The sequence below is a fragment of the Marmota marmota genome, unplaced genomic scaffold (assembly GCF_001458135.2).
Source record: "Marmota marmota marmota unplaced genomic scaffold, marMar, whole genome shotgun sequence".
NCBI lineage: Eukaryota > Metazoa > Chordata > Mammalia > Rodentia > Sciuridae > Marmota > Marmota marmota.
Genome location: NW_025999998.1, coordinates 13955088 through 13976263, shown reverse-complemented (window position 1 = coordinate 13976263; position 21176 = coordinate 13955088). Strand labels below are relative to the sequence as shown.

General features: G+C 35.1%; 1 protein-coding gene across 1 annotated transcript in view; it reads left to right on the top strand.

Annotated features, from left to right (window-relative positions):
- Nucleotides 1-152: 152 nt before the first annotated feature.
- Nucleotides 153-21176, top strand: part of Abhd17b (abhydrolase domain containing 17B, depalmitoylase) — a 40870-nt gene continuing 19846 nt past the window's right edge. The window contains exon 1 of the mRNA XM_015492925.2: nucleotides 153-175. The gene's annotated coding sequence lies outside the window, so the exon portion shown is untranslated. The remainder of the gene's footprint in view (nucleotides 176-21176) is intronic.

Sequence of the window (21176 nt, the reverse complement as noted above, 5' to 3'; positions counted from 1 at the left end):
GGCGCTAGGCCGGGAGCCGCAGCGCGGGAGGGACGGGCCGGGGCCGGCGGGGGAGGGGAGCGGGAGGCGTCTTTGTTGTTGGCGACCGAGATGCCTCTCCGCGCCGGCAAAGGCCGGAGACCTACTCCCGGTCGGGTCGGTGTATTGAAGAGGACTCTGGTGTATTGGTGAAGGGGTAGGTGGGAGGGTCCTTGCGTTCCGCGGAGCTGCTGGAGTCTAGGGGTGAGGGAGAGACGGACGCCCTGGGAAGGTCTTGGGTCCTCCCCAGCGGGGAAGGGTCTTGTTTCACTTCCTTTGCTTTTCTCCCAGTGGACCGAAAGATGGGGTCGGGTTTACATTCCTCTCCTTCGCTCTCTGAGATTCGCCGGTGCCTAGCAGCTTTCTACTCAAGGTCCTCATCGTGCCAGCCTCGATTTTAGATTGAATCTGCGCCGAGCTTGGTGATTTGTGTATTCTGGCCGGGCCGTCGCAGGGTTCTTCTTTAGATAGTTGAACTTTCATCTGCTCTAGGATATGCTCATCAGGGATCAACTTTGAATTGGAAAATTAAGAGTTTGGGTTTGAAATTTTATTTTACCCCTGAAACAAAGTTGTGGATTGTATTGTGTGGAGGATGTTCGTAGAGAGGCTCTAAACTCGGCTTCTTGTTTTTTTTTTTTTTTTTAAATGTTGATCCAGTGTGAGATTTCTGCCTTTCTTTGAACATGATGCTTTAAATCAGTGTAAGGTACATTAGGTAATCAAAGGGTGAATAACGGAATATAGAGAGGGTGACCTTTAAATTTTAGCTATTTAGTTTCTGAAAGGTATTCCTCTAACACTTTCTGTGTAATGCTTGATCCATAAGATGATTCATTGGCTTTTTTAAGTATTAGGTAAATAGGATTTTGGATGTCTTGTGTCAGCATTTGAAACTACTACGTTTGGACTCTAAAGTTAGAACATGTAATAAAATTAATATGTTTACGTTGACAGGAAGGTTTGCAATAATGGACTTTTCTCCATTAAGAATTAGTCTCTTCGTATGTTTATCTTAGGAACTCGGGTAATAGTCACAAACAAGACATTATTTTGATAATTACCAGGATTGTTAGTACTCAGTAATCTAAGACTGCCTAATTTCATGCTTGTTGGAGAAATTTTTTTGGAAGAAGTGGTAGTGGCCTTACTTAAAGAGCAGCGAAGTTGTGTTAAACTTCTAAAGATACAAATTCTTTTTTGTGTCATAATTGATATCTTATTTGAGATCCAGGAGGAAGTGAAAAGCTCTCTCACCCACATTTTGTCCTCTCTTTTCTCGTACTCTAGCATTAATAAGGTTAATTGGCAAGGATAGGATTAGATTTTCAGCAGTCTAGGTGGTTTTAATTTTGTCTCTTGGTGTTCAGTCCTCTAGTTGATATGTGTTTTGTTTCCTTGAGTATCTTTGCCCATTTTGAAATGTGTATGAAATGATAGTTGACAAAGAATGTTTTATTTCGTGGGACAATAACTATACAGCATCCTAACAATTTTTTTTTTAAGTTAGCTTTGTGAACACAAAACTAGGCAAGTGGTATCTGTTCCAAGTTCTGTTACTGAATTGGTATACAACTCCAGGCAGTGCTATCTCACATCTGAGTCAGTTTCTCCATCTGTAATATAGAGCTAATAAAATGTGCCACCTGCTCACTTTATAGAAAAGGCAGTGAGAATTTATAAGCAACAGTTACTCTAAGTGTGCGACATTATATTCTGTTTAAAATTACCAACTGATAAACTCAAAATTTCTTCCATGTTAGTATTGGTGTCATATCCTTAGAATCAGTGATAACAAAAAAATAGTTCATTGACTTGATTGGTTTATTGCTGGTAGATTTTATTTCTTGTCTAACCAAGGTTTTTCTTTTAATTCTCAGAATTACTCCCACTTTTCCTACTCTCACATACATTGTACTATTTGTCTCTGAAACCCAATCTTCTGAGGTGGAGTGGAAAAGTAGTTTTATGGCTTTTTTAAATTTTATTTTTTAGAGGTGAAACGAGTAAAAACTAAAGAAAAGAATTACTTGAATTACCTAAAGCTAAACAATTAATGAGATGCAGAATTGAGACTTGAATGTGTGTCTTCTGACCTCTAGTCCTGAATGCTACGCTTTAGAGCAGTGTTTTCCCAACACATATAGGCCCAACATTTTCAGTCCAGGTGAACTGAGAAATAATATAGCAATATAACTATTGATGACCCACAATATAACGATTCTCCATTTACCTATGACTCAATTGAAGAAATAAAGCTACAAATCAAAATGAGACAATTTACCTTGTAAATCCTCTTAAATTCTATTCTCTTCACCCCAGCCACTAACTTAATTAACATCCATCCTTCCTATCTGCTTGTTTATACTTAACTATCTACTTTTATATTCCAGAACACTACTTTTGTTTTTGATTGTTTTAAAATGATTTAGGCTGAGTCTGGTGGTGTACGCCTATAGTTTCAGCATTCAGGAGGCTAAGGCAGAAAATCAGTTAAGGATTTTGACCAGCCTGGATAACATAGATCCAATCTCAAAACAACAACAAAAAAAACTATTTAAATATGTTTATATCTTTATGTAGTTTGCTTTTTTGTCATTAGGCCAGGATTTATTTGTTTATTCAGATAGCTCTAGTATATTTTTATTGCTAATACGGTATGTACTCCATTATGTGACTATATCAGCTTTCTGTAGTTGATCATTTTAGTTGCTTCTCAATTGTTTGCTATTCAAGAATTAAGGAATATTCTTGTATACAGTCATGTACCACATAATATTTTGGTCAATAATGGACCGCAAACACAATAGTGATCTCATAAAATTGAATCACCTAGTGACATCTTAGCCATGTTTTAAGTATATGCTGACATTCTCACAACAATGAAATTACCTAATAACACTTTTCCCAAACTATCTTTATATTTTTGACCCTACATCTAATTTTATCAAGTATTTTTAGTTATAGATGGACACAATACCTTTTGTTTATTTTTTTTATGTGGTGCTGGGTCTCAAACCCAGTCTCTCAAGTGTTATACCGACAATGTCCTCTCTAACATATAAGCAGTTAATTACAATACATTAATATGTATTTCACTGTGCAAATGCTTCATTCAGTTCAACTATACTTAAGTTTTAGCTGTGTGATGCTAAAACCTGACAGTCTGTTAGAAAAGTAGAATCTCAGATCCTATGCTGCTGATTCAGGTGCTGTAGGTTAATAAGATTCTCAGGTCATTTGTGTATGCATTAAATTAGAAGCACTACTAGAAGAAGTTTTGGGTACTTTGCATCAATGGATAGTAACACTGTCAATACAACAGCTACCAGTGCATATTTTAGTTGTTATATTGAATTGGGCATTCAGATACCAAAAGCAGCACTGTTGGTGAAAAATGATTTTCTAAAACTATTTTCAGTAAAGTTGAATCAAAGAAAGTGAATCTTTTTAACACAGTAGTTGAATTCTTTAAAATCATCACCTGTATTAAAGCAATGTTGGTTGCAAGTCCTGTTGAGAAATATCTGACTTTAGGGTTCTTGTTGTTTTTCCTCTCCCTCAACCCCTCTCTGAAAGTCTGTAGAATAGTTAAAAGTCATAGGACACAGAGCAGCATTATCTTTATGCAAGAAGAGTGCCTGGCTCTTTGACTTCTAATTTTGTAGCACCCCTATTCATTAAAACAACCAGAAAGCTGTAATTGAGAAAGATGACTCTGGAATATAATCTGGTAGTCGTCTGTTAGACACCGGGTATGAGCTTATTCCACTTTTTAAGATAACTGCCAGTTTTCTCTCCAAAGTGATTGTGGACGAGAGATGTGTTCTCTGCCTTACAAATACTTAAGGCCTAACTTTTGCCATTCTAAGGAGTATGAAATGGCACATAGTGGCAGTTTTTATTTGCATCACCCAATAACTTGTGTAGTTACTAAGACTTTCACTTATTTGTTGGCCATTCATTTTCTTTTTCTATAAATTGCCTGCTCAGGGTTACCTTTTCTTATTAAATTGTAATAATTTTTCTATTTTCTATATAACAGTACTTGGTAGGCTCTAAAGATCTGTTCTTCCAGTTTGGGGATTGTCCTTTTTACTTTAAATATGGTATCTTCTAGTGACTAAAAGATTTTTAATGCCACATTTATCATTTTATGATTTGTCCTTTTTCTAAATAAAACCTTAACAATTTTATTTATTCACATTTAGAACTTAAATTTACATGGAGCTATTTTATATACTGATGTGCTTGTGAATTCAGTTTGCTAAATAAAATTAACTCTTTTTTCTCTGAAATTGTCTTTTTTTTGTTAATATGCTATGATAAAATTATGGTGGTAATAACTGTATTTAGTTTTTAATATCCCTTTAACTTAAAAGTTAAAACTTTGCAACTCTGTCATTCTAACTCTCTCCTCTCCCCACCCCAAACCATTGCTTCAGAATATAAGCTGACCGGTATCACAAAAAATCTGAGCAGTTAAGGATTTCTGATTTTTCAGATTAAGGATGCTCAACTGATAGTGCCACACAGATATTCCAAAATTGGAATGACTTCTGATCCCACACATTTTAGATCAAGGATAATGAAGCTGTACTGTTTGATTCTTAGGTTTCATCTCTAGCTCACATTCAGTTTCTAAAAGTCATGGAACATGGCAGGTTCTTTTAAGTACTAATCACTGCAACCTACACTTTGCAGTTTCTTTTCATTTTGGCTAGAATTTGTTAAAATTACAATCATAATTTCAAACAATTTTTATTTCAATTATTTCAAATTTTAGAATACATTTTATATGTAAATTTGACTTAGATATAAGACCTTTTTGTTTTCTAAGGAGATAAAAGTAAAAATGACTAAACTAGTTTTTACGTACAGCTAACATTTAAAAATGCGAAAGGAGAAATGGGCCAGTGTCTATGATGTATGTACCAGTCACTTTTGATTTGACCTGTTCAATAGGGTGATCATGTTAGACCTCAATGAATAGGGGAGAATGAAAAAATGAGCAATGATGTGCAGTCAGGGAAATCATAGCTGGGCAGACATTAGCCAAATCCAGGAACAGTGGACAGAAGACAGTCTTTAAGTTAAACCTGTGTTATGTGTCTCCCACTTACAAGTTGTGTTAACTCAGGCAAGTTAATAACTTAACAACCCAAAGGCTTAATTTCCTTATGTGCAAAGGGATGATAGCCTGAGAACAGTATTAGTAAGATTAAGAGATGACAAGTGAAAGGGCCACCTTCCACCCCCGCCACTTTGTTCTCATATACCACTTTTTACTTTATTTTCTTAGTATATATTATGCTCATAATTATCTGTGCCATCATTTGTGATAAGTTTATCTCACCCATTCTAAAATATTGATGGGTCAAACTAGTCTGTGCAGTAATATGATATTAGCATATAGTTATTCTTTTTTTAATTTTTTTTTTTACTTTTTAAACATTTTTAACCTTTTCATTAGAAAAATCATCTTGTGCAGATTTGTCAAGCAAGTGTTTTATATTTATAGTGTCCTTACACCAGAGCTTCAGATTGTATTGTAAGTATTAGCACATTATTAATTACACATATCTTTGTAATGAAGGCAGTGGGTATGGTATGTATGGTCTTGTACATGAAGGAATTGAAGCTACTTGAAAATCAAAGCAAATTAGGATTGAATCTGATTATATTTAGTTACATTTCCTCTGTGTTGCTTTTGTACTTTCTACAGTAGTGCTAAAATTGACTCTTTAAGGCATAAAAGCAAAAACACAGCTTATGTTATATTGTTTTGTCATAACCTTTGGAAAAATCATTAGGAAACATGAAATGGATATTCTAGTTGTGGTTTTGTTTTCAGTTTTCCCATGAAGCTTTCCCCAGTGTCCTAGAGGTAGTATTAGAATTGTCAGTAGTCAATTGTCAAACCTTTACTCTTAAGAATCTATATGCAGTGAAAGAAATTCTTTTTATTATGACTGCTGTCAATTGCAGCAAACTTGTTTGGCTTCTGAGTTTGGATTGTTCTTTGTGTATTTTAAAAATTAAAATTAGTTGACATACTCCTTATAATAAACTGTTCAAAAAAATACCACCTGCAGATTTTGACCTAGATATTTTGTTTTCGATTAGTATCCTGCTTAGTATGCTGATAATTTTTTACCCTCTAACATCTGCAACCCCCAAAGAAAAAAATTATTCTCTGCATATTGGTTATGGGGGAAAAAACTATTCAGTGACTTGGGTTGTCAAATGTAACATCTAAAACACCACAGGTTACATTTGGGGTTTTGTTTTTTGTTTGGAGATGGGTCCTTTCTATGTTACCCAGGCTCTCTGAATTCCTGTGCTCAAACAGTCTTCTTGTTTCAGCCACATAGGTAGCTGGGTTGATGCTACCTTACACAGCTTTTTAACAGACCTCAATGTTACTTTTATTAATTAAAGATTTAGGGCAGTAAAATAATGCAGTGTGGAGGGCATGCATAAATAAAGGACATTCTGATATAAATCCCTAGGGCAGTGTTTTTCAATTTTTTATCTGTTAGGATCCCTAAGAAAAACATAACATAAATACACAATCCCAAACATAAAAATCTCTGAAGAGATTATCTAAATCAGTCAGCATAGGCATGGTTCAGAGGAGATTTTTATTTTCCCTAGAGGAAGAAATTAAACTTTAACAGAGGGTTAAATAAATAAAAAATTGTTTGATTTTTGTTTTGTTTTGTTTTTTGAAAGGGGCATGATGAGTTGGAGGGTTTTACCAACAGTGAATTAGCAGTATGTGCAAAAGTAAAGAAGTGGAAAAGAACACGGTATGTTCAGTAGAATAAATGGAGAAGTGTTCAAAACTAAGATAGAAAACAGGAACAGGAGGTAGGAGGGAATCATATATGGCATGCTAACGAATTTATGCTTATTCAACAGGGCTTGTAAGGCCCATCCAAAGATTTTAAACAGGAAAGTGACATCACATTGCAGTAATGTAGAGTATGGATTAGAAGAGTATGAGGTAGATATTAGTCAGTGAGTGATTAGTCAGTGAGTGATCTCAATGAAAACTAGTTGAGCAGAAATGTGGTTGAGAGAATTGGAAAGGAATACATAGGAAATGAGCCTTCAGCCAAGCATGGTGGCACATGCCTGTAATCCCAGCAACTAGGGAGGCTGAGGCAGGTTTGATGGAAGTTCAGAGCCAGCCTAAACAAATTAGCATGGCCCTGAGCAACTTAGTAAGACCCTGTCTCAAAATAAAAAGGGATGGGGATGTGGCTCAGTGGTTAAGCATCCGTAGGTTCAATGCCCAGTCACTCCCCACCCCCAAAAAACAGGCCTTGGTTTAAGGAGGGGGATGGTAGTGGGTTACAGACTGAGATGTCCGGGGTCTGAAGTTGAAGGGACATCATTGCAATCTTTAGATGTAGGAGTCAGTAGTGTGGAAGTGGTAATTAAAGCTCTGGGTTTGACTGGCATAAAAAGACAAAAGAATACCAATCTGTTTAAAATGGAATTTTTGATTGAGGCAACCAAGAAACCAAGTTTGAACATTAGTTTTAATGCTTAATGAAGGAAAGTGGTGTTACATGCCATAAAGTAAAAGTTGCACAGAACTCAATGTATTTTGAAATTATAAGAGGTTGTCAGAGAGTCTAAATGATGAGCAAGTAAGGATAGACACTGGACCAGAACACATTTTGAGCCTGATGGAGTAACTGTGAAATGGAGAGGTAAAGTAATTTGATTCTAAAGGATGTTTTGAGATATATGAGATAAACTCTAGATACAGATATGTAGGCATACATCTGTTTTTCTATTTATATATACACACAGTTTTTTTTTTTTAAAGTGGAAAGTCTTCAATATAAACAGAAGTGGTGAAACTAGAGGAAGAGAGACTGAAGATACAGGAAATAGGTCTATTGATAGAATAACTGGTTAGTTATTAGGTCTCTGAAGATATTCGCCGTAATGGAATCCTCCAGAATATGTGTATTGGGATTGGTAAAAGCATGTGAGACTTTTCCCCAGGACTGAAAAGACAATCCGGATTTGGATTTCTAGGGCCCAGAAAAAGATAAAATAATATATCTGCCAAGTAAAAGAACATTTTTTTTTTCTGTATGTAGCCTGTGCAGAACTTAAAAGCTTATCTCATTTAATCTTCCCAGCAACTCTGTAGAGTTTACAGTTGAGAAAATTGAGACCCAGAGAAGGAGTTTGTCTGAAGTCTTACAACTAAATTGTGATTTGAATAAATTTATGTCCAGCTCCAAACCCAGTTAGTTTTAAAACCTAATGTCTTGGAACCAGTTAGATTTCAAAAAAGGTGGGAGAAAGCTAATTTAAGTTTTGTCTGGTAAAAATCACTTAAAAGAAATGAAACTTGACATCTATTACCATTGTTTTACTTTTTACAAAGGTTTCATTTTTCATGAAAAATACATGTTAGCATTAGCAAAGTAGAAAGAATATAATGTGAACAAAAGGCATCCCTTCTATTCCCTTCAGTGGAAATAGATTAAAATTAATTTAATACATTTAATTTGTCCAAAATTGTTTTCATTTTGCCAAAGAATCATGAAAACATTAACATAGACTAGCTAGCACCAGATCTTGGACCTTTGTTTCCAAGAAATAGTCATGAAATGGCAAGTTTATCTATAAAAATATGGTATATTATTACTTTTTTAAAACAAAATAGTATGGCTGAACATTTTATTGTGTTCAAAAAATTATTGTATTTCCCTCATTTTGTAAATTTTTTTCATATTTCATTTTGTTCCAGATTGATTTTTGAGGATTCTACTCATTGCCAAACTGGTAAGAAACTAATAAAGTGACAACTGAAACAGTTCTGAGAAATATGTGTTTTGTTTTGTTTTTTGGTGCCTGGGAATGAACCCCGGGGCACTTAACCATTCAGCTACATTCCAGCCACCTGCCCCCCACCTCTCCTTTTAGTTTTTTAATTTTTTAAATTTTAAACACAGTCTCCCTAAGTTGCTGAGGCTGGCTTTGAACTTGGAATCCTCTTGCCTCAACCTCCGAAAGAAATAGAGCTCTCGCAGAGTGTGTGGGGTGTGTGTATGGAAAAAAAATATATATATGTATATTTACATATATATATATATAAATTTTATATATATATAATTAGTTTTAAATTCTGCTTCTGCTAGTTAAGATGGCACTGGAAGTAATGGAGAGTGAGACTGGGGGTGTAGCTCAATAGTGGAGCCCTTGCCTTAACATTCAGTGTTCAGGAACGCTTAGCTACCATTAATACCAACATTTGCTTCCTGTAAGTCCTAAGAATGTGGAAATAGCAGAACACAGGCTAGTATCTCCTGTGTTGTGCTGAGGGTGGAAAAGAAGGGGGAAAACGTAGAATTCTTGCCATCTCTTAAGTGTCTCAGACTTGACCCTAAGAATGTTTTACTGCCTGAGGTCTTCAGCACCTGTAGTTGACCGCCCTAATAGATGGTAAGGAAAGTTACTTCTAAGCCTGAATTGTTCTTTTGTGGTATTTAGGGCATCAATTAAAAGTATCACATTACTTAAGAACATAGGCTGTACCTGAAACTACAGGAACAAAATATTAATTTTTTTTAATGCACAATCGTTTAAAAATGAATTTTTCACTAATGAAGTCCTTTCCAATAGCATAAGAATTGCAAGAATCTTATTACATCATCTGAAAAAGAAATGTTCAAACATATAAGAATGGTTAGTTTTTGCTAATACAAGACTTCAATTATCTCATCAAAATAATATACGAGGACCAAGCACTCTAAAATATCCTTCCAGATTAACAAGGTGGGAAGCATGCTCCAATGACTCTCTAACTTTTTTAAAGGGTTTTATGGCCTTGTCAGGGAATGTTCAAGATATAACTTGATATAGAAAAAAATATGGTATTGTTAAGACCTTATAATCAGGATTTTTTTTTTTTTGGTGGGGGTCAGGGGTACCAGGAATTGAACTCAAGGGCACTCAGCCACTGAGCCACATCCCAGCCCTATTTTGTGTTTTATTAGAGACAGGGTCTCACTGAGTTGCTTGGCACCTTGCTTTTGCTGAGGCTGGCTTTGAACTTGCTATCCTCCAGCCTCAGCTTTCTGAGCCGCTGGGATTACAGGTGTGCACCACCACTCCCAGCAAGAATTGGTTTTATATGTTACAGTTAATAGGCATTAACCAAGTAAACAGATTTCTAGCAAATTAGTAAGTTGTACATGTGGGTATCACTCTCATTAATGGTCTGTTTTTTTTAACTGCCATTCTTTAATGTAGTTAAAAGAGTAATGGTCAGATGCTACTTGTACAAATGCTGAAGAAATTGTTGTTATTGACCTCAGGGAGCTTTAAGTTTAGTAAAGACAGTAGGCATTAATCAAGTGAGTCCACAGATGAATATATGGTGGGGAATCACAATTTTTAACTATGAATTGAAAGAACTGGGTACTGTGAAAAAAATAGCATAATTTAGATTTGGGGTTCAGAAGATCTCTTTGAAACAGTGGTATTTGAGACTGGAATAGGGAGTAAGCAAAGCAAGTGTGCAAGTTCTAATGTGGAAACAGCTTCGTGCTTTCAAGGTACTGAAAGATGGTGAGAATGCAACCGTACTGGTGAATGGGGAGAGTATTAAAGTTGGAGGGGGAAGTTAAGGTAGGTTCATGCAAGGTCTTTGAGAACCTGTGGAGAAGTTTGAATTTATTATAAGTCTGGAGGGAACATAGCAAGGAGTTCTTAAACCAAAAATCACTTTTTTAGACTTTCTAGAAAAGGAAGCGTAGATTTAGAGAACATTTGAATGGGAGAAATTCGCATTTACTCTCAAGTATTTTATCATTTATCAACTCAATACATACTGAGCTCTTCTTCTTTAGTCTCATTCTACCCTGATCAAGCCTTTGTTTTCTCAAAGCTAGGAACTACTACTACAAAAGGGTAGAAAAGATCATCTCAATATATGCAGAGAATTGTATGGGCCTTTCCAACTAAGGGTGACAGAAATTGAATGATTTTCCAATTAGTTTTTTGGTTTTAGATATTAAGATATTTAGATGAATGAAAATTTCCTGCCTTGGTAATAGTGTTTTGGCTTGTTTTTAGTAATGCCTCTAAAAAATTCACTTTTTTTTTTTTCCTTCAAAGCTATCCTCAGCAAAAGTGAAGCACTAAGCAACTCAGTGGCACCCTGTCTCTAAATAAAATACAAAATAGGGCTGGGGATGTGGCTCAGTGGCCGAGTTCCCCTTAGTTCAGTCCCCAGCATGAATGAATGAATGAATGAATGAATAAATAAAGTTTCTTTGATAATTTTATATGCCTATCGCATCCATGCTGTAAACAGTGTATAATATTTAGTATCTTAATGAATGACCTTTGTAAGGATGAATGGAACACCTTTCTTGAATATTTGCTTTCTCCTTCCTAAAGAGTGCTAGAGATATACTAGACATGTTGACTTCCAAATACTAAACACTTAAGCTATCAGATTGCATCTTAAAGAAGTTGCCTTAACCATTTTTATAAACCTTTGTTTCTCCTCCCCCATCCTACTCTTCTCCTGTTACATTACTTGGCTTACAGCTTCAGAAGTATTGTCCTCTGTCAGCTGAAGTACTTTTCAGACCTACCCTAGAAGTTGCCTTTAAAAGAAAAACCCACTGTCTTTGCTGAGTTATTGCTACTTGCCTCTTTTAAAAGGAGAATATAAAACAAAATTCATATTCATTCAAATATCCATCAAATCATGATTCTCTTTATTTTGTGTGGTAGAAATTTATATTTGTTACTAATTTGGAGAAAACAGTTTATTTTAAATGTAGTCAAGTATTGGTATTTAACTAAAGGGTATGGTTTATACATTTTGCAGTATAAATAATAGCCATATGTTAATTTTCTACCTAGCAATACTTACTTATTTTTGTTGTTGTTTTTTGGTGTTGGGGATTGAACTCAGGAGCACATATCCAGCCCTACTTTATATTTTATTTAGAGACAGGGTTTCACTGAGTGCTTAACACCTCCTTTTTATTTATTTATTTTTTTTGGCTGAGGTTGGCTTAGAACTTGCCATCCTTCTGCCTCATCCTCCTGAACCAGTGGGATTACAGGCGTGGCAGCAATGTATATTTAACACACTTCCATGTACCAGGTTGAAATGTATTTGAGATTTCTTTTTCAAAATCTTAGATTTGAAATCTTAAAGTTTAAATACATAAAATTATTTAACAGTACATGAGTTATAAAGTATCAGTAGCATCAAATCCTGATGTCCCTATATGCAGTGCCCTAAATGACTACTTTATTCTCTCCAGGCTTAAAGAACTATAGTGGTTTTTTATACATTACTGAACAAAGATTGCTTCTCACTTATTTAATGCCACCGTTTCCCATCCCTTCCCCCTTTTCTTTCATTGCTTCAGTTCTTTCTCACCTTTATATGTGTTGGTCCACTAAGGGTTTTCCCTCTGTTTTTGGAAAACCCTAAAGTTCTATTACGAAGTTTTCCTAACAACTGAACTGTTTTTTTGCTTGATTTCTGAAGCTATTTCACATTACCTTGCTCTTATTTTATTTTATTTTTTTTTTGGTAAGATAAAAAAGCTGTATAGAGTCCTCAATTTGTTAATAGTATATTGTTTATTAATTATGTGGCTATTAAAATATTCAAAATATTAATTATCAGTTTACAAAGTAGAATGTGAATTTAGAATTTTAGAGACTAGAATGAATATTAGCTTGGTTACTTTTCAAATGAGGAAACAAACTCTAAGATGATTTTCACAAGGTCTTGAAGAATTAACTGGTTCCCAGTCTGTTAAACATTCTTATTTATTAAATTTATTAAATTAAATTAAATTATTCTTATTTTCTTTAAACATTTAGATTTGTGGGGATTTTTTTTTGTTTTATTCTCTTTTGTGGATAGAACCCCAGGGTCTTGCCCATACTGGTACTCTTATCACTGAGCTTCACTTTCAACCCAGGTAAGTGTTCTTCTGAAAGGCAAAGTTTTGGCTTTCTGAGGCCGGCTAGGATATTGAGCACAAGTGACAAGTATTTATTTCACATCTTCTGAAGCAGCCCTATTTCTTCAAGTCTTTACTACAGATAAGTATGATTAAGGGAAAGCAGCTGGCAGCCAAAGGAAGGAAAAGGAAGTGGTAGAGATGGCAGTTTATGTAGTCAGACTATGAGTAGACAACTAAAGGCTACATTAGTAAGGACTGTCATATCACACCATCTGTGTAAAGAAAGTTAGAGAATCTTATACATATATTGAGACTACATAAATGTTGTCATCTTGTATCGCTGCCTAAAATGTATTGTATGTATGGAAAGGGATTAGTAAATAAGAGGAATGTTATTAGGACATAATTTCTACTTTGCAGGTGACTTCATAGCTAATGTAGAATAGGGTTATAAGAAGTTTAATAATATGGAGGTAGTTGAAAACTTCTAAGCAAACTGTTCTTAATTTATTGCTTATTCTTGGGAGCTGCTCCTTAGGAGGAGGGAAAGACCTATAGTTTTTCTTGATCCTTACCATACTTTACAGTATAATTGTTGCAGATTTTATGTTTTTTTTTTTTCCAATTATGGGGTGAAATATGGTATTTAAGAATGTGAATAGATCAATATATAAATTTTATTATAATTCCCTTTTTCCTCCTAGGAATATACAATTGGACATCTTAAGCCTTATTCTTAGAAGTTTTCCATGTAATCAGCCCCCAGGCCTCCTAGAAGAGACAAGACATTTCCTTAACTTAATTGAGCTTCTTCAACTCAGAAAAAAATGGGCTGAGTTACCTGTTTTTGCATTTTACTTTCATTTGGTCTTTGTACCAAAAGGAAAATGTGTATTTGGATTTGATCAATTTTCTATATCCTGTTTGCTTTTGAATCCTATCATTTATCTTTAGAAAGATAAGGGAAGAGATGGTCCTATGTCTTGAGGAAGGTTTTGTGTGTGTGTGTGTGTGTGTGTGTGTGTGTGTGTGTTTGAGGAAAAGAGAAATGTATGTATTCCATTTCCCAACAATATGTTGCCTACAGGAGACGCATTTGATAGGAAAAGACATACATAGGCTGAAGGTGAAAGGTTGGGAAAAATCATATCACTCATATGGACTTCGGAAACAAGCAGGAGTGTCCATACTCATATCAAATAAAATAGATTTCAAGCCAAAGTTAATCAAAAGGGATAAAGAGGGACACTACATACTGCTTAAGGGAACCATACACCAACAAGACATAACAGTCATAAATATTTATGCCCCAAACAATGGTGCAGCTATGTTCCTCAAACAAACTCTTCTCAAGTTCAAGAGTCTAATAGACCACCATACCATAATCATGGGAGACTTCAACACACCTCTCTTGCCACTGGACAGATCTTCCAAACAAAAGTTGAATAAGGAAACTATAGAACTCAATAACANTATCAGCGACAAATCCTCTGAAATGGAGGACAACCACTCCATTCACAATATCTTAAAAAAAAAAAAAGTAAAATACTTGGGAATCAACCTAACAAAAGAGGTGAAAGACTTGTATAATGAAAACTACAGAACCCTAAAGAGAGAAATAGAAGAAGATCTTAGAAGATGGAAAAATATACCCTGTTCATGGATAGGCAGAACTAACATCATCAAAATGGCGATATTACCAAAAGTTCTCTATAGGTTTAATGCAATGCCAATCAAAATCCCAACGGCATTTCTTGTAGAAATAGAGAAAGCAATCATGAAATTCATATGGAAAAATAAAAGACCCAGAATAGCAAAAACAATGCTATGCAGGAAGTGTGAATCAGGCGGTATAGCGATACCAGACTTCAAACTATACTACAGAGCAATAGTAACAAAAACAGCATGGTACTGGTACCAAAACAGGCGGGTGGACCAATGGTACAGAATAGAGGACACAGAAACCAATCCACAAAACTACAACTATCTTATATTTGATAAAGGGGCTAAAAGCATGCAATGGAGGAAGGATAGCATCTTCAACAAATGGTGCTGGGAAAACTGGAAATCCATATGCACCAAATTAAACTGAATCCCTTTCTCTCGCCATGCACAAAAGTGAATTCAAAATGGATCAAGGAGCTTGATATCAAATCAGAGACACGCCGTCTGATAGAAGAAAAAGTTGGCTACGATCTACATACTGTGGGGTCGGGCTCCAAATTCCTCAATAGGACACCCATAGCACAAAAGTTAATAACTAGAATCAACAAATGGGACTTACTCAAACTAAAAAGTTTTTTCTCAGCAAAAGAAACAATAAGAGAGGTAAATAGGGAGCCTACACCCTGGGAACAAATAGTTGACTTCTAATGATAATCTTAACTACCTTTTAAAGAGATCTTCTACAAGGAAATCTAGCAGCATCACAGCTTTATTCATAGACTAGAATTCTAACCGTTTCCCTTCGCAAGTATCTCTAAGTCTACTTCAGATAAGGATTATGAAGGGATTTTTGTGGGTAGAGTAAGAAATTTACCAAATTCTCTTAAACCTCCATGACTGTATAAAGACACATCCCTAGGCCAGGAATAAGAAGTCAGTTACCAGAATTACAATCTGGGTTGTGTGCATTGTCACAAGAAATTGAAATTGGGAGTACAAAGTAGAAATTCCTGTCTAGAGCTAAGAGTGTTAATCATATAGAAGCAAAGTTGGGACAGAATGAGCATTTACAAAATCAAGATGTCAATAGATTAAGATCCAGTTTGATTTATTTTGAAATAAAAATGCTGTCACCAGTATAATACTGGAGATATTCATTTTAACCACAGATTAAATAGGTGTAAAAGGGATGGATTCTTTTGGCTTTCCAAATATTTCTGTAGAAATTAAAATACTGTAGCTGTTATAGAGTGGCAAGTGGTAAGTCTTGAGAAGCATAAGATAAACATGTAACATATCTAGGTCCAAGAAATTACAGTTTTCATAGTACTGTTGCTATCTAAGGTGATTCTCAGGTTTGACCTGAAGCTGTTGGCACGTTAACTGATTTTGGATTAAAGTTGATTAAATAATTTTCAGCTTAGAAACACCCAGATAAGGTTTTATCCCAAGTCAGATCTGAGAGTAATATATATATAGTATTATATTAATCCTGATATTCTCAAGGATATAGGGTATTCATTAGAAACAGTTTATGAAGCATTTGAATGTTGAAAAGGTGACTACAGAGGCTGAGGAACTTGATGCATTCTTCAAATTGCCCAGACTTTACAACGAAAGATAATATAGCACTTTTCTACCTCAAATATCTATACTGGGTTATAGCCCCCTGCCTCTACCCCTAGATTCAATTTCATTAATACTCAAACTAAAGCTGATATAAGAGGGCAGAAAGAATAGAAATGAGAACAATCGTCTCTTGATTAAGATTGGTAGAGCCAGGCATAGTAGTGCATGTGGGTAATCCCACTGCATGGGAGGCTAAGGTAGGAGGATTCCAAGTTCGAAGCCAGCCTCAGCATTTAGCAAGACCCTGTCCCAAAATAAAAAATAAAATAAAAAGGGCTAGGGATATCACTCCGTGGTAGAACATTCCTGGGTTTAATCCCCAGATGACCCCCTGCCGCCCACCCTACACACACACAATGTGGAGGGGACAGCTAAGATTCTCCACACTAGTGTGGCAAAAGAATCTTGAGTAAAATGCAAAACAGGTTAACTCAGTGCTGAAAGACAATACAGTATCCTTACCCATTTTACTAGAAAATAGGCGTTAGGCATGTATAACTTCTTGGTTTTCAGATCTAAGAATATCTTCTCATGGCAACCTGTGAAACCCTGTGAAAATATTATATGTAATATATAATATGTAATATAATACATAAATATACTGTTAACATTGTGGAGAAATACAAAGGCTAAAACTTCTAAGCAGTATGTAATCATGGGATCCATGATGTCTATTCAGGCAGCCCCAGCATTCACTAAAAGAGCATGTATTTATGCTGCTTCTCAAACCCCTTCTAGACCTCTAGGGTAGATTTCTTATATGAGCTTATCATGTGTATAGCTTATCCACCTACTGCTGCTCATTAGTGACTGCTTGGTCAGATGAGTTTTTTTTTTTTTTTCCTTAATATTTATTTTTTAGTTGTAATTGGACACAATACCTTTATTTTATTTATTTATTTTTACATTGTGCTAAGGATCAAACTCGGGGCCTCACATGTGCTAGGTTAGCACTCTACAGCTGAACCACAACCCCAACCCCAGTGATGAGTTTTAATCTCACCATCAGTGAGCTCTTTGCTTTCACTCAAGTTCTACAGACCTCCCTTTACTCAGGAATCTGCCATGTCCATGGCTTGTAATGTTTTAAAGGAGACTGTTCTCAAGAAGATGAAAAGTCGAAAATGAGACCTAAAACCAAAAGAATGGACCTAGCTACCCTGGTTATTTTCTCATTAGAATTGAGGAATAGAATTGTTTAAATATCCTTTCAGAGTTAACAAGTGGAATTGTGGTCATGCTTTCTACCAGTAAGCATATGCAATGACTGTAGATTCTTTCTAGTTAAAAGCCACACAAGGCCTCTGATAGGGCTGATGATTCTCAGCCTGGTGACTAACAAATCCCTTCTAACTAATGTACACCTGATAGCCAGTTTGCCTGACTCTGTCTCGTTCCCTCTGTGGATCATTCTCTCTCTCTTCCTACCCATGTGGAAGCCTGGATTTAATGTAGGATTTGGGTAGATGATTTCTGTGATTTTGAGTCAAGTAAACCATGTAACTAAGTCCTCAGAATTGACAGTAGAAAGTAGAAAAGCAACAGGACAGAAACCAGAAATAATAGACTAGAACAAGAGAGTTCAAAAGAAGAGCAACATGTAGAATCCTGAAATAGGGCAGCATGGCCACATGTCTTCATCCAGCTGGGGAGGAAGGCTATTAATCAAGGGTTATAAGCTGGCTCAGATTCCAAGTTGGTGTGCTTGGTTTGGTTCCAAGTGTGTTGGTTCCACTAATACCACTTCCCACTCTTCTCCCCTTTTTCCAAGTCTTGGATAATATGTATCCCAAGGAGCCTGCTAAGCTTTCTAAGAAATCATTCAAGGCCAGATATACACTACTTTGAGGTAGAATTGTGTTAATAATAGCTGATAAAACCTCAGTTCTTCCTGGAACAGCCTCTCTGTTTTATTTTTTTAGAGAGAAAGAATTTTTAAAAAATATTTATTTTTCAGTTTTCGGCGGACAAAACATCTTTGTTTGTATGTGGTGCTGAGGATCGAACCCGGGCCACACGCATGCCAGGCGAGCACGCTACCACTTGAGCCACATCCCCAGCCCAGCCTCTCTGTTCAGATTTGTATCACAGGTTTCACTTAGTTCTCAGAGCAACCCTGTAAGATAGATAGATTTCCATAATATACATTATTCCAGGCATAGGTGTCTGCATTTGTCCTCCATTAGTTAACTGAATGTTAAGTCCATAAATCACAAAAGTGTAGTATATGCTTGATATATATTAAGACTAATCAATAGTTTCTGTTTAATAGGCAGCTTTTGTTTTGTGAGTTATCCATTTTTCTGTCCTCAATGCTATAGCTCTAATAGCAATTTTAAAGGCTAAAGTAAAGGGGGAAATTCTAAAGAGCAATAAAGGGGAAAAATAGCAAGAGGATAAGCACAGAAAATCTGTAGTAAATAAATATGAATAAATCTGATTATTGCCTATGAGAAAATATAACTAATTTTTCTTTAGCATAGAAAGTGTGCTCAATTAAATTATGAAGCTAATATAATCTTAATACAAAAACCTAATGAAAAGTATGAAAGAAAACAAGTAAAGGCCTTTTTCAATCATGGTATAAGTACAAAAATCCTATGTTAAATATTAGTAAAGCAAGGCTATCTGTGTATAAAGACTATACATTATCACCAAAGTAGAATTATTCTAGGAATGCAAGATATGGTATTTACTTCTTTGGAACTAAAAACTAAGAAAAAAATTCCCATACAAAACTCTACAGTAAGTGTTAGCCTTAAAAAGACTACTGTCACCTCTTTCACCAGGAACAGTGTATTGGAACCCCAGTCAGTGTGGTAAAGCAAGAAAAAGTAATGCGCAGATATCAGAATTTGATAATAGAAATTTGGGGATTGTAATAATGCAAAGTTGCTATGTACGAAGTCAGTGAACATAATCTACTGCAGTTGTTTTAAGAAGTTATGGAGAGATGATGTGAGAATACAAAGACTTCAAAGATTTTAGTTCTTCCAGATTGATTTCTAGATTCAGTGCCACCCATCAGCTTTGCAGCAGTCTCACATTCAGTAATATATCAGAGTGAATCTAAGTGAGAAATATACTTGGAGTAGTTGTGTAGGTGTTATTGCAAACTGATACACTTTTGAGAGTGTATCACAGTTTGGCATTTATTTTCAGGTACATTTTATAAAATAGATATTTAATAATATCAAGGCATATATCCAAAGACTTCCAAGAATCCTTATATATTTGAAGATCATGGTAATATATTGATTTCTTCCTTTTAAAAAAAAAAAAGTCACACTTTAGAATCTTTTGGAGAACAGAACAATGAAGCTGTGGTTGTGTAGACACCAGTCCAGGTTTTTAAAAATATTTTTATTGGACCTTTATTTTGCTCATTTATTTATGTACATTGCTGAGAATTGAATCCAGTGCCTCACACATGCTAGGCAAGCGCTCTACCACTGAGCTACAGACCCAACCCCAGTCTAGGTTTTGTTGCTTTTTTTTTGCCTCTAGTTGCCAAGGCTACTCACTTCTTTCTCCACATACATCCTCTCACTCACATATTCTGAGCAGTTGTTTCACCTTTTTAAAAATCCAATAGTAGGATTTTGTTGTTGTAGTTTACTGAAATCTTTGGAGTCTTTGTGTTCTCAAATTATCTTTCAGTAGAAAGAAGTTTCATTCCTACATATCAGTATAACTAAGCATCAAGAAGCCATTCATTGTATACTCAAATTGCTGAATATAAATCCTGTCTTCACCATTTACTAGTATCGTGATCCTATAGAAGTTGAATTTCTTTGCGTGTATTTCCTCATCTGTAAATGGGATCAGAGGAGGAAGGATAATGGTGTCTATCTTGTAAGATTGTTATAAGGACTAAAAGTATTTTGAACAAGATTTATTAGTAAATGCATTTTGATAAAGAAACACTAGGCTGGCTTTCATAACTTACCAAAGTTTAAACCTACAAATTTAGAATATTCATTGCCACAAATCAGTGACAATACTGTTTGATTTGGTTTCACAAACTTCAATTTTTGAGTGACATCTCTGCGGAAGCCATTGTCAGCTTTAGATATAGTTAAATTTAAGTATGCACAATTAAGGAGTTGAATGTATGAATGATAGTGTTCAAAACAACTACAAACATGACTTAATGGTTAGAAAATAGTTGGTGATTGAAGAGGAAACAATTTGAAGCCCAAGAAGTCTAGCTCCTTTTGAAACGGGACTTTCTGGACCATTAATACATTTCCATGCTTTTAGAAGATACCTTTTAATGATGTATGTACACACTGCAATTTAATCTTTTAGTGATAATTCACTGGGTACTAAAGATATAAAATTTCTGAAAATTTCAAGTTTAGAGAATTTGCTAGGAAAGAGATTGGACTCATGAGTCTTTGCCTGCTAATGTGTACTCTCCAATTAAACTACACCCTGGCTTAATTGTTTTTAAGGCTGAAATATTTGAAGTTTTTGCCTTAGAATTTTAAACAAATATTTTGAATACTTCATTTCTCCTAATTTTAATATTTAAATTTAAAGTAGTTTTGATTCAGATTTTTAAACTTACTTTGAAGTGTTACTTTAGCTTCATTTTATATGTATATACAAGTTGGCTAGATACAGTATATCTATCTTGTTTCCAGTTGATGGGAAGTAAGAAATAATTTAGAAAAGTAAATCTACATTAGAGTAAAACTAAAATATTTTTATGCTGCTCAAAACATTGTTTCCTTCCTAAAAGAAATAAAAGCAGGAACTTGACTACATATTTGTGTTCATAGCAGCTTTATTTATAAGAGCCAAAAATATGCCCATCAATGGAAGACTGGATAAACAAAACATGAAGTATATACATATTATAGAATATTATTCTAGCTT